This window comes from Coregonus clupeaformis, chromosome 12 (assembly GCF_020615455.1).
Source record: "Coregonus clupeaformis isolate EN_2021a chromosome 12, ASM2061545v1, whole genome shotgun sequence".
Taxonomy (NCBI): Eukaryota; Metazoa; Chordata; class Actinopteri; order Salmoniformes; family Salmonidae; genus Coregonus; species Coregonus clupeaformis.
In genome coordinates this window covers 12,284,642-12,297,467 of record NC_059203.1, presented here as the reverse complement: position 1 = coordinate 12,297,467, position 12,826 = coordinate 12,284,642, and the positions used below count along the sequence as shown (strand labels likewise).

The 12,826-nt window shown below is 49.3% G+C and overlaps 1 pseudogene; it reads right to left on the bottom strand.

The window, feature by feature from the left end:
• Positions 1-8,277: 8,277 nt before the first annotated feature.
• Positions 8,278-10,233, bottom strand: LOC121578789 (annotated as a pseudogene).
• Positions 10,234-12,826: the final 2,593 nt, after the last annotated feature.

The following is a 12,826-nucleotide window of genomic DNA, read 5'->3' as shown; positions in this document are numbered from 1 at the left end:
CCAGCCTTGTGTAGGTCTACAATCTTGTCCCTGACATCCTTGTAGAGCTCTTTGGTCTTGGCCATGGTGGAGAGTTTGGAATCTGATTGATTGATTGCTTCTTTGGACAGGTGTCTTTTATACAGGTAACAAACTGAGATTAGGAGCACTCCCTTTAAGAGTGTGCTCCTAATCTCAGCTCGTTACCTGTATAAAAGACACCTGGGAGCCAGAAATCTTTCTGATTGAGAGGGGGTCAAATACTTATTTCCCTCATTAAAATGCAAATCAATGTATAACATTTTTGACATGTGTCATGAGCCCTCTCACTCCACCGGGTTACCACCTTAATTTGTTTCCACTATCTTCCACTCTGCTCACCTCCCTCTCTCTACTCAGCCTAACTAGCTCCACCTGTCCCTGCTCTGCTCGGCTCTAATTACTCTGCCAGCTGCGCTGCATTACCCACTAACCTCTCCCAGTATTTAAGGCCCTGTCTTTCAGCTCTCCGGTGTCAGATCGTCTGCAAAGCTCACTCCCGGAACCTGTTTGCTCGCGCTTCTGGCTCACCCTGGTTTTGTGACCCCGGACCTGCCTGTTTTTTGGATACTCTTCTGCCTCAGGAGATCCAGACCTGCTTCTGCCTTTACGACTCCTGACTACTCTTCAATCCCGGTAACTCTGACCAGCCTTCTGCCTTGCTACTACGTATTTTGGATTTCCCTTGAACTGTACTGCTGCCTGGTTTCATTCCGCCCTGTTGTGTCTGTGTCTCCCCCAGGACTTCTGGACCACCCACCACCGGCTTCATAGGACGCATCGCTGCCACTGGGGGGCACAGACCCAGCGCATTGGACGGGATCCCTGTTACCCCTGGAGCCTTCATTCACTCCCTACTTCCCTTTTTCCTTAAGTTTAATAAACTTTCTGGTGTGACGCAATTGTGGTCCTCTGGTCGTCTGTCTGAATCGTGACAGTACGATCTGACCATTATGGACTCAGCGCACACTTTCCCCGACATGGAAACCGATGAGCATGAGCAGCAGTTCCAGCAGCAGCAACAACAACTCGCCATGATCATTCAACTCCTCACCAACCTTACCCCAGCCAGTCTGCCCACCAGCCCAGCCCCCCGAGTTACCTGCCCCGGTCATTGCAGCCGCTGCTCGGAACCCAAGATTGGAAACCCCGAGCGGTTCAACGGCGATTCAACCCAGGTCCGGCCATTCCTGACTAGCTGCCGACTTCAGTTCTCCTTGCAGCCAAGGACCTTCGCCACGGAGGGGGCTAAAGTTGGGTATGCCATCACTCACCTGACGGGCCGAGCTCGACTCTGGGGAACAGCAGAGTTCGAACGTCAAACCCCCGCATGTGCAACCTTCGACCTGTTTGCTGAGGAGATGCTGAAGGTGTTTGACCTGGATTCACCCACCGCAGAGCGTCTCGTGAACTGTTCAGTATTCGACAAGGCAGACGTACAGTCGCAGACCATTCCATCGACTTCCGAACCCTGGCTAGACGAAGTTCTTGGAACACACCATCGTTGGTGGACGCGTTCTTCCATAGTTTGGCTGACTATATCAAGGACGAGTTGGTCTCCCATGAACTGCCTTCCACTCTTGATGAAGCCATCGCACTGACTGTCAGGATCGACAGAAGGATACAGACCCGTCGTCGTGAGAGGGGGCGCCAAGGTCCACCTACTACCGGCATTCGGAGAGATCCGACTGGGCTCCTGTCATCTACTGCCACTCACCCAGGTCAGCTTGATCAGTCTGAGCCTATGGAGATTGGGCGAGCCTCCTCACTCCTGCAGAGCGCCAGCGCCGCTTCACCTCAAACCTCTGCCTCTATTGTGGAGGTGATGGACATCGTGTGGTAACCTGCCCTTTAAAGGGCCGAAGCTCACCGGGCGTAGGGGGAGTCCGGTTGAGTTCAATGACCATCCAGTCCTCCGACCGCAAACCCCTGCTGCAAGTTCACCTCCGCCTCTCTGACTCAACTCACACCCTGGCTGCTCTGGTGGATTCTGGCGCCGAAGCCAACATAATGGACATCAAGCTGGCACGCCAACTGGGACTGGAGAACCTCCGTTTGACACCTCCTATTCCTGCCCGGGCACTGGACGGACACTTACTCGGATCGGTCACTCATGTCACGGCCCCGGTCTCGATGGGTCTGTCCGGGAAACCATCAAGAAACTATCCAGTTTCACCTGCTCCCCTCTCCAGGCCAACCCTCATCCTGGGTTACCCATGGCTCCGCCCGGCACAACCCTCAGCTCGACTGGGTGACCGGGGTGATCAGGGAGTGGGGAGAGGACTGCCACCGAACCTGCCTGCTTGCTGCCGCACTACCCCTCGGCCAGTACCACTAACTCCGCTCCTGACCTCTCCAATGTCCCAGAATGCTACCATGGTCTCAGAGAGGTGTTTAACAAAGCAAGAGCCACATCTCTGCCCCCTCACCGACCGATACGACTGTGCCATCGACCTCCTCCCTGGAACAGCTCCTCCAAGGGGGTCGTCTTTATTCGTTGTCTGCTCCTGAAAGAAAGTCCATGGAGGACTACATCAATGGCTCTCTGTCCGCAGGATTAATCCGTTCATCTTCATCTCCTGCTGGTGCTGGCTTCTTCTTTGTGGGGAAGAAGGACGGATCTCTTCGCCCCTGCATCGACTACAGGGGACTCAACGACATCACAGTGAAAAACCGTTACCCTCTGCCTCTGCTCACCTCTGCTTTTGAGTTGCTCCAGGGAGCCACTGTTTTTACCAAGTTGGATCTCAGAAACGCTTACCACCTAGTGCGGATCCGGGAGGGAGATGAATGGAAAACCGCATTCAATACACCAACAGGCCACTACGAGTATCTGGTTATGCCTTTTGGCCTCACCAATGCTCCTGCTGTGTTCCAGGCTCTAGTGAATGATGTACTGCGGGACATGTTAAACAAGTTTGTCTTCGTTTACCTGGATGACATCTTAATTTACTCCAGAAACCTGTCTGAACACACCCGCCATGTCCAGCAAGTTCTTCATCGTCTTCTGGAGAATTCCCTCTACGCCAAGGCAGAGAAATGTGAGTTTCACGTCAAGACAGTGGCCTTCCTGGGGTACATAGTGGCAGAAGGAAGTATCCAAATGGATCCTGCCAAAGTATCAGCAGTCACTTCATGGCCAGTTCCGGAGAACAGAAAGAAGCTGCAACAGTTTCTGGGGTTTGCTAACTTCTATAGGAAGTTTATCCGGAACTACAGTACCGTTGCTGCCCCTCTCACTGCTCTAACCAGCACCAAGCAACCCTTCACCTGGACCCCAGCAGCCGACAAAGCCTTCAGTACCCTCAAGGTGAGGTTCACCTCCGCTCCCATCCTCCAGATGCCTGATGTGGACCGGCAATTCATTGTGGAGGTGGACGCCTCGGATGTGGGAGTTGGTGCTGTGATTTCTCAGTGGGCTGCGGAGGATAGGAAGCTCCATCCCTGTGCCTTTTTCTCACGTCGGTTGTCCCCTCTGAGTGCAATTACGACATAGGGAACCGTGAGCTGCTGGCTGTGAAGCTTGCCTTGGAGGAGTGGCGTCACTGGCTGGAGGGGTCCACCATTCCATTTCTCGTTTGGACCGATCATAAGAACTTGGAGTACATCCGCACGGCCAAACGGTTGAACTCCAGGCAGTCCCGCTGGGCCCTGTTCTTCACCAGGTTTAATTTCACTCTGTCATACCGGCCTGGATCACGCAACACCAAGCCAGACGCCCTCTCCCGTCAATTCCAGAAGGATGACACCCCTCCAAGGACCCTGTGTCGATTCTGCCAAGTCCCTGCATCGTTGCAGCTCTGACCTGGGCTGTTGAGGAACAGGTGCTGGAGGCTCTCCGTAACCAGCCAGGTCCCAGCACTTGCCCAGCTGACCGCCTTTTTGTCCCCGAAGACCTGAGGTCCCAGGTCATTCAGTGGGGACATGACTCCCGCCTAGCTTGTCACCCTGGCTCCACCCGCACTTACAACCTGCTCGCCCAGAGGTTCTGGTGGCCCTCTCTGAGGAAGGATGTACGGGAATTCGTCCAAGCCTGCCCCATCTGCAACCAACACAAGTCGTCCTGCCAGCCCCCAGCCGGGATTGCTGCAGCCCCTGCCTGTGCCCAGACGTCCCTGGTCTCACATCGCCCTTGACTTTGTCACGGGGCTGCCCCCTTCAAGTGGCATGACCGTCATTCTCACCATCGTTGATCGTTTCAGCAAGATGGCACACTTCATTCCCTCCCCAAGCTCCCAACCGCCAAGGAGACCGCCCAGGTGGTCCTGGAACACGTCTTCCGGATCCACGGACTGCCAAGGGATGTTGTTTCTGACCGTGGTCCACAATTCTCCTCCGCTTTTTGGAAGGAGTTCTGTCACCTGCTGGGAGCCACAGTCAGTCTGACTTCCGGATTCCATCCCCAATCCAATGGGCAGTCAGAGCGGGCTAATCAGGAGCTCGAGAAGGCACTGCGATGCATGACTTCACGCAACCCCCACTCCTGGTCGCAGCAATTGACATGGGTGGAGTACGCACACAATTCTCTGACCTGCTCTGCCATCGGTATGTCCCCTTTCCAATGTGTTTATGGATACCAGCCTCCTCTATTTGCCAGCCAGGAGGAGGAGGTTACTTGCCCATCTGCACTTGCTTTTGCCCGTCGATGTCGCGCGCACCTGGTCACAAGCCCGAGCCACACTCCTCAGGTCCGTTGCCAGCTACACTACCGGGGCCAACCGTCGGAGAATTCCTGCTCCCACCTACCATGTTGGTCAAAGGGTGTGGTTGTCATCGAAGAACCTGCCACTCAGGGTGGAGTCGCAGAAGCTGGCACCTCGGTTCATTGGCCCATTCCCTATCATAAGAGTGATTAGCCCAACTGCTGTCCGGCTCCAACTGCCTAATTCCCTGAGGGTGCACCCCACTTTCCATGTGTCTAAGATTAAGCCCATCCATGAGAGTCCGCTGGTCCCTGCTGCGCCTGGTCCTCCTCCTCCACGGCTCGTCGATGGTGGTCTGGTTTACACCGTCCGCCGCCTGCTTCGGTCCAGACGGAGGGGTAGGGGGTCTCCAGTACCTCATTGACTGGGAGGGCTATGGACCTGAGGAAAGGACCTGGGTGCCAGCTAGTCGGATTGTGGATAGGACTCTCATCACCGCTTTCCACCAACGGCATCCTGATCAACCTGCAATCCGTAGGGGGCCGCCCCAGAGGGGTCCCTAACCGTCCGGCCCGCTCGGCTTCCTGTCCTGTGCCTGATCCTGTCTCGGGACCTGTCCCATCTCCCCGACCACGGCCCTCCGGCTTCCTCCGAGGATGAGGACGTTCACTCGGACCGTTCGGAGGAGTTCTAGCCCTCCTCCGGCTCCCCTCCTCCCGCCCGGCGTGGTGTTGCTCTTGGGACTTCTGGGGCCGTCCCTTGGGGGGTTCTGTCATGAGCCCTCTCACTCCACCGGGTTACCACCTTAATTTGTTTCCACTATCTTCCACTCTGCTCACCTCCCTCTCTCTACTCAGCCTAACTAGCTCCACCTGTCCCTGCTCTGCTCGGCTCTAATTACTCTGCCAGCTGCGCTGCATTACCCACTAACCTCTCCCAGTATTTAAGGCCCTGTCTTTCAGCTCTCCGGTGTCAGATCGTCTGCAAAGCTCACTCCCCGGAACCTGTTTGCTCGCGCTTCTGGCTCACCCCTGGTTTTGTGACCCCGGACCTGCCTGTTTTTTGGATACTCTTCTGCCTCAGGAGATCCAGACCTGCTTCTGCCTTTACGACTCCTGACTACTCTTCAATCCCGGTAACTCTGACCAGCCTTCTGCCTTGCTACTACGTATTTTGGATTTCCCTTGAACTGTACTGCTGCCTGGTTTCATTCCGCCCTGTTGTGTCTGTGTCTCCCCCCCCCCAGGACTTCTGGACCACCCACCACCGGCTTCATAGGACGCATCGCTGCCACTGGGGGGGGCACAGACCCAGCGCATTGGACGGGATCCCTGCTACCCCTGGAGCCTTCATTCACTCCCTACTTCCCTTTTTCCTTAAGTTTAATAAACTTTCTGGTGTGACGCAATTGTGGTCCTCTGGTCGTCTGTCTGAATCGTGACAACATGCGTTTTTCTGGATTTTTTTGTTGTTATTCTGTCTCTCACTGTTCAAATAAACCTACCATTAAAATTATAGACTGATCATTTCTTTGTCAGTGGGCAAACGTACAAAATCAGCAGGGAATCAAATACTTTTTTCCCTCACTGTAACACATCACTGAGTACCGCTCTTCATATTTTCAAGCATGTTGGTGGCTGCATCATGTTATGGGTATGCTTGTCATCGGCAAGGGAGTTTTTTGGGGGATAAAAAGAAACGGAATAGAGCCATAGAGCTCTGGCTCTGGACTAGAGCAGCTGACCAGAGCTGGACTGGGCACCGGTGGAGCAGACTGCTCTGGCACTGGAGTGGAGCAGCTGACCGGAGCTGGACTGGGCACCGGTGGAGCGTACTGCTCTGGCACTGGAGTGGAGCAGCTGACCGGAGCTGGACTGGACACCGGTGGAGCGGACTGCTCTGGCACCAGCCGTACCGGGCTGGGGACACGCACCACTGGTCTGGTGCGAGGAACAGGCATGGGCCGCACCAGGCTGGGAACACGCACCACTGGTCTGGTGCGAGGAGCAGGCACGGGCCGTGCCGGACTGGATACATGCACCACTGGCGACACGCACCACTGGTTTGGCACGGGGGGCAGGTACGTGGCGTGCCGGACTGGATACACGCACCACTGGTTTGGTGCGAGGAGCTGGAACGGGCCGTGTCGGACTGGGAACACGCACCACTGGTCTGGTGCGAGGAGCAGGCACAGGGCGTACCAGGCTGATGACACGCACCACTGGTTTGGTGCGGGGAGCAGGTACGGGCCGTACCGGGCTGGGGAGGCGCACTGGTGACACAGTGCGTAGAACCGGCGCAGGATATACTGGACCGTGGAGGCGCACTGGAGGTCTGGAGTGTAAAGCTGGCACAACCCGTCCTGGCTGGATGCCCACTTTCGCACGGCACGTGCGGGGCGCTGGTACAGGACGCACTGGGCTGTGAAGGCGCACTGGCGACACAGTGCGTATCTCAGCATAACTTGGTTCCTCAATGAACACACGCTCCTTACAGCGAGTGCGGGTAGTTGGCTCTGGTCTGCCCCCTGGCTCCACCAACCACCCTGTGTGCCCCCCCAAAAAATGTTATTGGGGCTGTCTCTCGGGCTTCCTTCGTCGTCGGCACCGTTGGCGTCGCCGTTGATCCTCTCCTACCTGGGCTTCTACCTTCGCCCAGGGTCCTTTACCAGCAAATATCTCCACCCAAGACCAAAGTGTCTTCCCCACCTGTGTCCAAGGTGTTTGCTCCTCCTGGGCACGCTGCTTGGTCCGTTGGTGGTGGGATCTTCTGTCACGTTCGTAGAGTACAGGATTGGACCAAGGTGCAGCGTGGTATGCGTACATGTTCGTTTATTATATAAACACCGACAAAACAACAAAAGCAACGTAACGTGAAGTTCTAAAGGCTAAACCTCAAACAAGCCAAACACACAGAAACAAGATCCCACAACATAGGTAGGCAAAATGGCTACTTAAGTATGATCCCCAATCAGAGACAACGATCGACAGCTGCCTCTGATTGGGAACCACACACGGCCAACATAGATATACAAACATAGAATGTACACTCTGACCAAACCAACAAGAAACAACAGGCATTAAAGGTCAGGGCGTGACACTGGGAGACAAATTCACCTTTCAGCAGGACAATAACCTTAAACACAAGGCCAAATATACACTGGAGTTGCTTACCAAGACAACATTGAATGTTCCTGAGTGGCCTAGTTACAGTTTTGACTTAAATTGGCTTGAAAATCTATGGTAAGACTTGAAAATGGCTGTCTAGCAATGATCAACAACCAACTTGACAGGGCTTGAATAATTATTTTAATAATTATGTGAAATATTGTACAATCCAGGTGTGCAAAGCTCTTAGAGACTTACCCAGAAAGACTCACAGCTGTAATCGCTGCCAAAGATGATTCTAACATGTATTGACTCAGGGGTGTGAATACTTATGTAAAATAAATGAGATATTTCTGTATTTAATTTCCAATAAATTTGCAAACATTTCTAAAACATGTTTTCACTTTGTCATTATAGGGTATTGTGTGAAGATGGGTGAGAATAAATATGTATATAATCAATTTTCAATTCAGGCTTTAACACAACAAAATGTGGAATAAGTCAAGGGGTATGAATACTTTCTGAAGGCACTGTAACTACAGGACAATCGTATATTTATTGATGACGTTCATAAACCATTGCATCTTTCTTCCTTGGATCTAAGATTTTAGGATGTCAAATGACCAGTACTTGGACTCTAATGCAAAGTATAGGATTTTGATAAACCACACAAACAATCAGATACACTGAATAATAAAAAAAATTATCATATAGAAAATATGTTTCTTAAACTATGTGATGAAACATCCCTGCAATTGCTTGAAAACATCTTCAAGACACATCATAGAGTGTGGGTTATATGAAATCTTCATAGAAGAAACATACTGTATAGACAAATGCATTTGTTAGATACATATCTCAATATAATATGAGCATTTAAAAGCTGTAACATTGGTAGTGAATCACAAAAAAAACTGGCTTTAATATCAATCAAATCAATTGAAGATTTGTAAGTCATAAACAAGAAAATATTTTCTGAAATTCCTTCACAGAAGGATATTGTTGCATAATTCAAGAATGTAAACATTCTTTGTGCGCTTTCTTACCCAATGTGGGTAATAAATAGACTATAATGGGTCAATTATGAATGATAATTCAAGACAAATCTTCAAAGAAGATAAATTCACTCAGAAACATTTTAAAATAATGAAATAAATTGTTCCTTTGTGGTTGTTTTGCATTTTCTGAACAGTGCAGAATAAAAACCACCCTTAGCAGATTGAGGAATTTCGTCTTACACAGTAAGAATAAATTTACATGATACTCATGTTACATGAAAAGTGATGATATTTCCTCACAGAGGAAAATATAAAAGGTAATATCAATATGAACTTCCATTTGGAAGGCTTTTTCACACATTAATGAAAAAACAACAAGCACAGTCAAAACAGAACTTTGAAATGTCCTGCATAAGTAGAAGATTATGTCTCTTTCTATTCTCATTACTGTCCACAACATTAATGTAAGACCAACATGATCCATTTTGTTTGTCCGAGAGTGGAGATCCAGTCTGTAGGACTCTACCAGGGCCTCCAGAGGGGGCTGTTGACTGGACTGGACTGTGCTGGGGTGGGGGACTCAGCTGAGGCAGGTCACTCTCCCTCCTGTTCTTATCAGAGGATGGCTGCAGGCTCTGGAAGTGGCTCAGCAGTCTTCTCTGGGATGTGTCTTTACCTCATCCTTGGACGGGAAGTGCAAAATCTCTTGGACACACCTGGAGTAGCCCTGATTGACAGGTGCTTAGCAGGAGGAGGAGCTCACTGGCTGGTACTGTTGCTGTCGTCTCAGGAAGCAAAATCTCATTTCCAGGATGTCTGCTTTATCCAGCTTGAAGTCGTGCTGCTGGTTGAGGATCTCTGGACCCAGGAGAGATTTGAGCTGCACAATGCTGCTGTTGATACGATCTCTACATAACTTCTACACCACTGGTTTTCTTAGCTGCAAGAAGAGACGAGGAGAGTCATTAATAACATTGTTCTGGAATATGGTATTATTGAAACAAATAATGCATCTAATCAAACTGAATAATGGTCCTTAAATTTGAATCTTCAATGTACCTTTTTGGTCAGAGTCAGGTGCTCCTTACAGTAGATCATTGCTGAAGTGATTGTAGGCGCCAAGGCTGGATCTCTGTGCTGTGGAGGTCTCTGTGCAGAGTGAATCTGATTTATACTAGCATCATCTCTCCTATATATAGTCCCAAATCTGCATATGAATGTCTGTGTCTTGGGCTTGTTGGAGTTTCTCACAGTCTGTAGCCAATGGGTGTGCTTGGGAGGACAATGAGAAATGTGGAGCTGCCACATGCTCAGTGTTCTTATTGCTGGGGGACAATGGTCACTCTCAGGGGAACAGGTGGAGGGGTGGTGGGTGATGGAGAGTGACTCACAGAGCGCTGTGTGAATCTGGGAAAGTGGTGACCCCCAGATCTGCTGCTTAATGTTGGGATCAAAAGACACAGACATTGATCCCATAACTTACATATGTGTGAGAAGACACATATCTTTAAAGTACTGGTAGGCTACTCATAATGTTGTAACTTTTACTGAAAGCTGTTTGAGACAGTGACATAGTACTGATCTGATTGGAGTCCTTTCAGACTTGTCCGTCTGTAGTAGATGACCTTCCAGGTAATGTGACTCCATCAGAGTGCAGCAGTTCTGAGGTGATGACCTACCTACCCACCTACCTGCCTGCCTGCCTGCCTGCCTGCCTGCCTGCCTGCCTGCCTGCCTGCCTGCTCTCTCTCTCTCTCTCTCTCTCTCTCTCTCTCTCTCTCTCTCTCTCTCTCTCTCTCTCTCTCTCTCTCTCTCTATCTATCTATCTATCTATCTATCTATCTATCTATCTATCTATCTATCTATCTATCTATCTATCTATCTATCTATCAGTGGTGAATGTGACGAAAGTTCCAATAACTCATGTGACAACATTTACCTCTAGTGAACATGTTTGTGTTTGTCTATTTCTTCATTGAGAAATATTGTACTCATGAGCTTTATTCCAAAGGGCTTGTTGGGAACTGCTTGTGTAGAGATGAATTAGCATTTAACAAGGCACACTTCAATTGTTTATTTGAAGCTATCGCAATGGGCAGAGTGTGGGAAAGCTCTGGAGAGCAGAGACAGTTCATTGTCATTAGCATCATCAGTCCCACCAGCACCTGTGAGTCTTAGTGGGGGAATAGGCACACTTCAGGAAGGGAATGAAGCAACAATTTACAAGCCTGAAAACTGAGGTTGTTTTGGACTTAATAGTATTACATTATATATAAAGCAGTACATTTATTGAAAAATAAAATGTATATTCTCTGAATCATCTGAACAGCTAAACATCTAAAATGTGTTAAAAGTTTTGGCAGTTATAATTGTGGAAATAAGTGTATGGGAGTAAAAAGTACATATTTTCTTTAGGAATGTATGTAAAAGTAAAAGTTGTCAAAAATATAAATAGTAAAGCAAACTACAGGTACCCCAAAAGTAGTACTTAAAAGTATTTGAACTTAGTTACTTTACACCACTGTGTGCTGGAGGTTTACTGTGATATGATATTGATTTTAGTTGCTCATCAAATGTGTACCAAATAGTTTATTGTTTTCACAAGCCTTCACTTATGTGTAGGCCTACAGAAAATATCACAGAAGACCTGAGATTTCCTACATCAAATATCACAGAAGTTCAGGGCTATGTTCAGTTGCCAAACGTTTTTGAACGTTGCAGATAGAAATGCCATGGATAGAGCCAATGTGATTCCTTATTCTACGTGTCAGAGAGGCATCTGAATGTTTCAAAACATTGCGTCCTGCTGAACGTGCCCTATAGATAGTGGACGCGTTCCACATCTAAGGCGAGGTGACTGTGTCATCGACTGACAAATTGCTATAACATATTATGTGGTTAGTTGATACTTAAAATACCTATTGAGGCGTTGTATGATCAATCAGGCATCAGCAACGTCTAAGCTCTGGACGCGGCCTTTTCCATTGAGGGATTTTCTATTTTTCGTAGCTACCTGAACACCATTCCGCAACACGTCTGTTACAATGGGCGTGCTCCTCTGCTCAGGCGTTGCTACGCCTACCAGATCTTACAACACCTAGATAGGTTTTTTAAGTATCAGCTAACCACATCATATGTTATAGACATGATTACACAGTCGATGATGATGTGGCACGCAACCATAGGTATTGTGCCCTTGCTCAGACGTTGCATGCGTCAACCAACGGTCGGGCACCACATTGCTATAACATATGATGTGGTTAGCTGATACGTAAAATACCTATCCAGGCGTTGTAAGATCAGGCATGCGTCAGCAACGCCTGGGCAGCGGAACATGCCAAACGGTTGATGCATGCAACGTCTGAGCAGAGGAACACGACCAATGAGGGGATTTGATTAATCTGGCCCAGGCGCCAGGATAGGGACTGTATTGCACCAGGTGAAAGTTGATTGCATTCGTTTTGGAAGCGGGCTCCCGGGCCCCAGTGGAGTAATAATAAATAATAATATGCCATTTAGCAGACGCTTTTATCCAAAGCGACTTACAGTCATGCGTGCATACATTTTTGTGTATGGGTGGTCCCGGGGAGTAATGAGTAGGATTCAATTTTTTTCACAAGCTAAAGTGATTTTTTATTTTTTTTTAAACGCTTTATCTGCCTTCCCAATGAAAACTAGTTTGAAAAATCAAACATATATTTTATAGAAAATATGTATGTTTCTGGACGAATCACACCGCTGCACACTCTCCATTGTGCTGATGCAGTACAGCGGATATTCGGATTTTGCGCCAACCTGTCACTCAATCATTTGAACTTTTTTGCTATTTTTATATAGGGACATAAAACTAAAACTGAGGGAGCACATGTTTCAACTGAGGGGTCTAAGCAACCTTTTGCCCCCTAGTGGACGATGCACCATGCTGCCTTGTTGACAACATGAGCGGTAGTCAAGTGGGTCAGCCAGGCTACTAGCGGCGCAGATTAGTATTCGATTGATATAGGCGCTCCTCCCTCACCACTTTTGCCCGTTCACGTCACGAGCAATAGTCAGTGCCCCG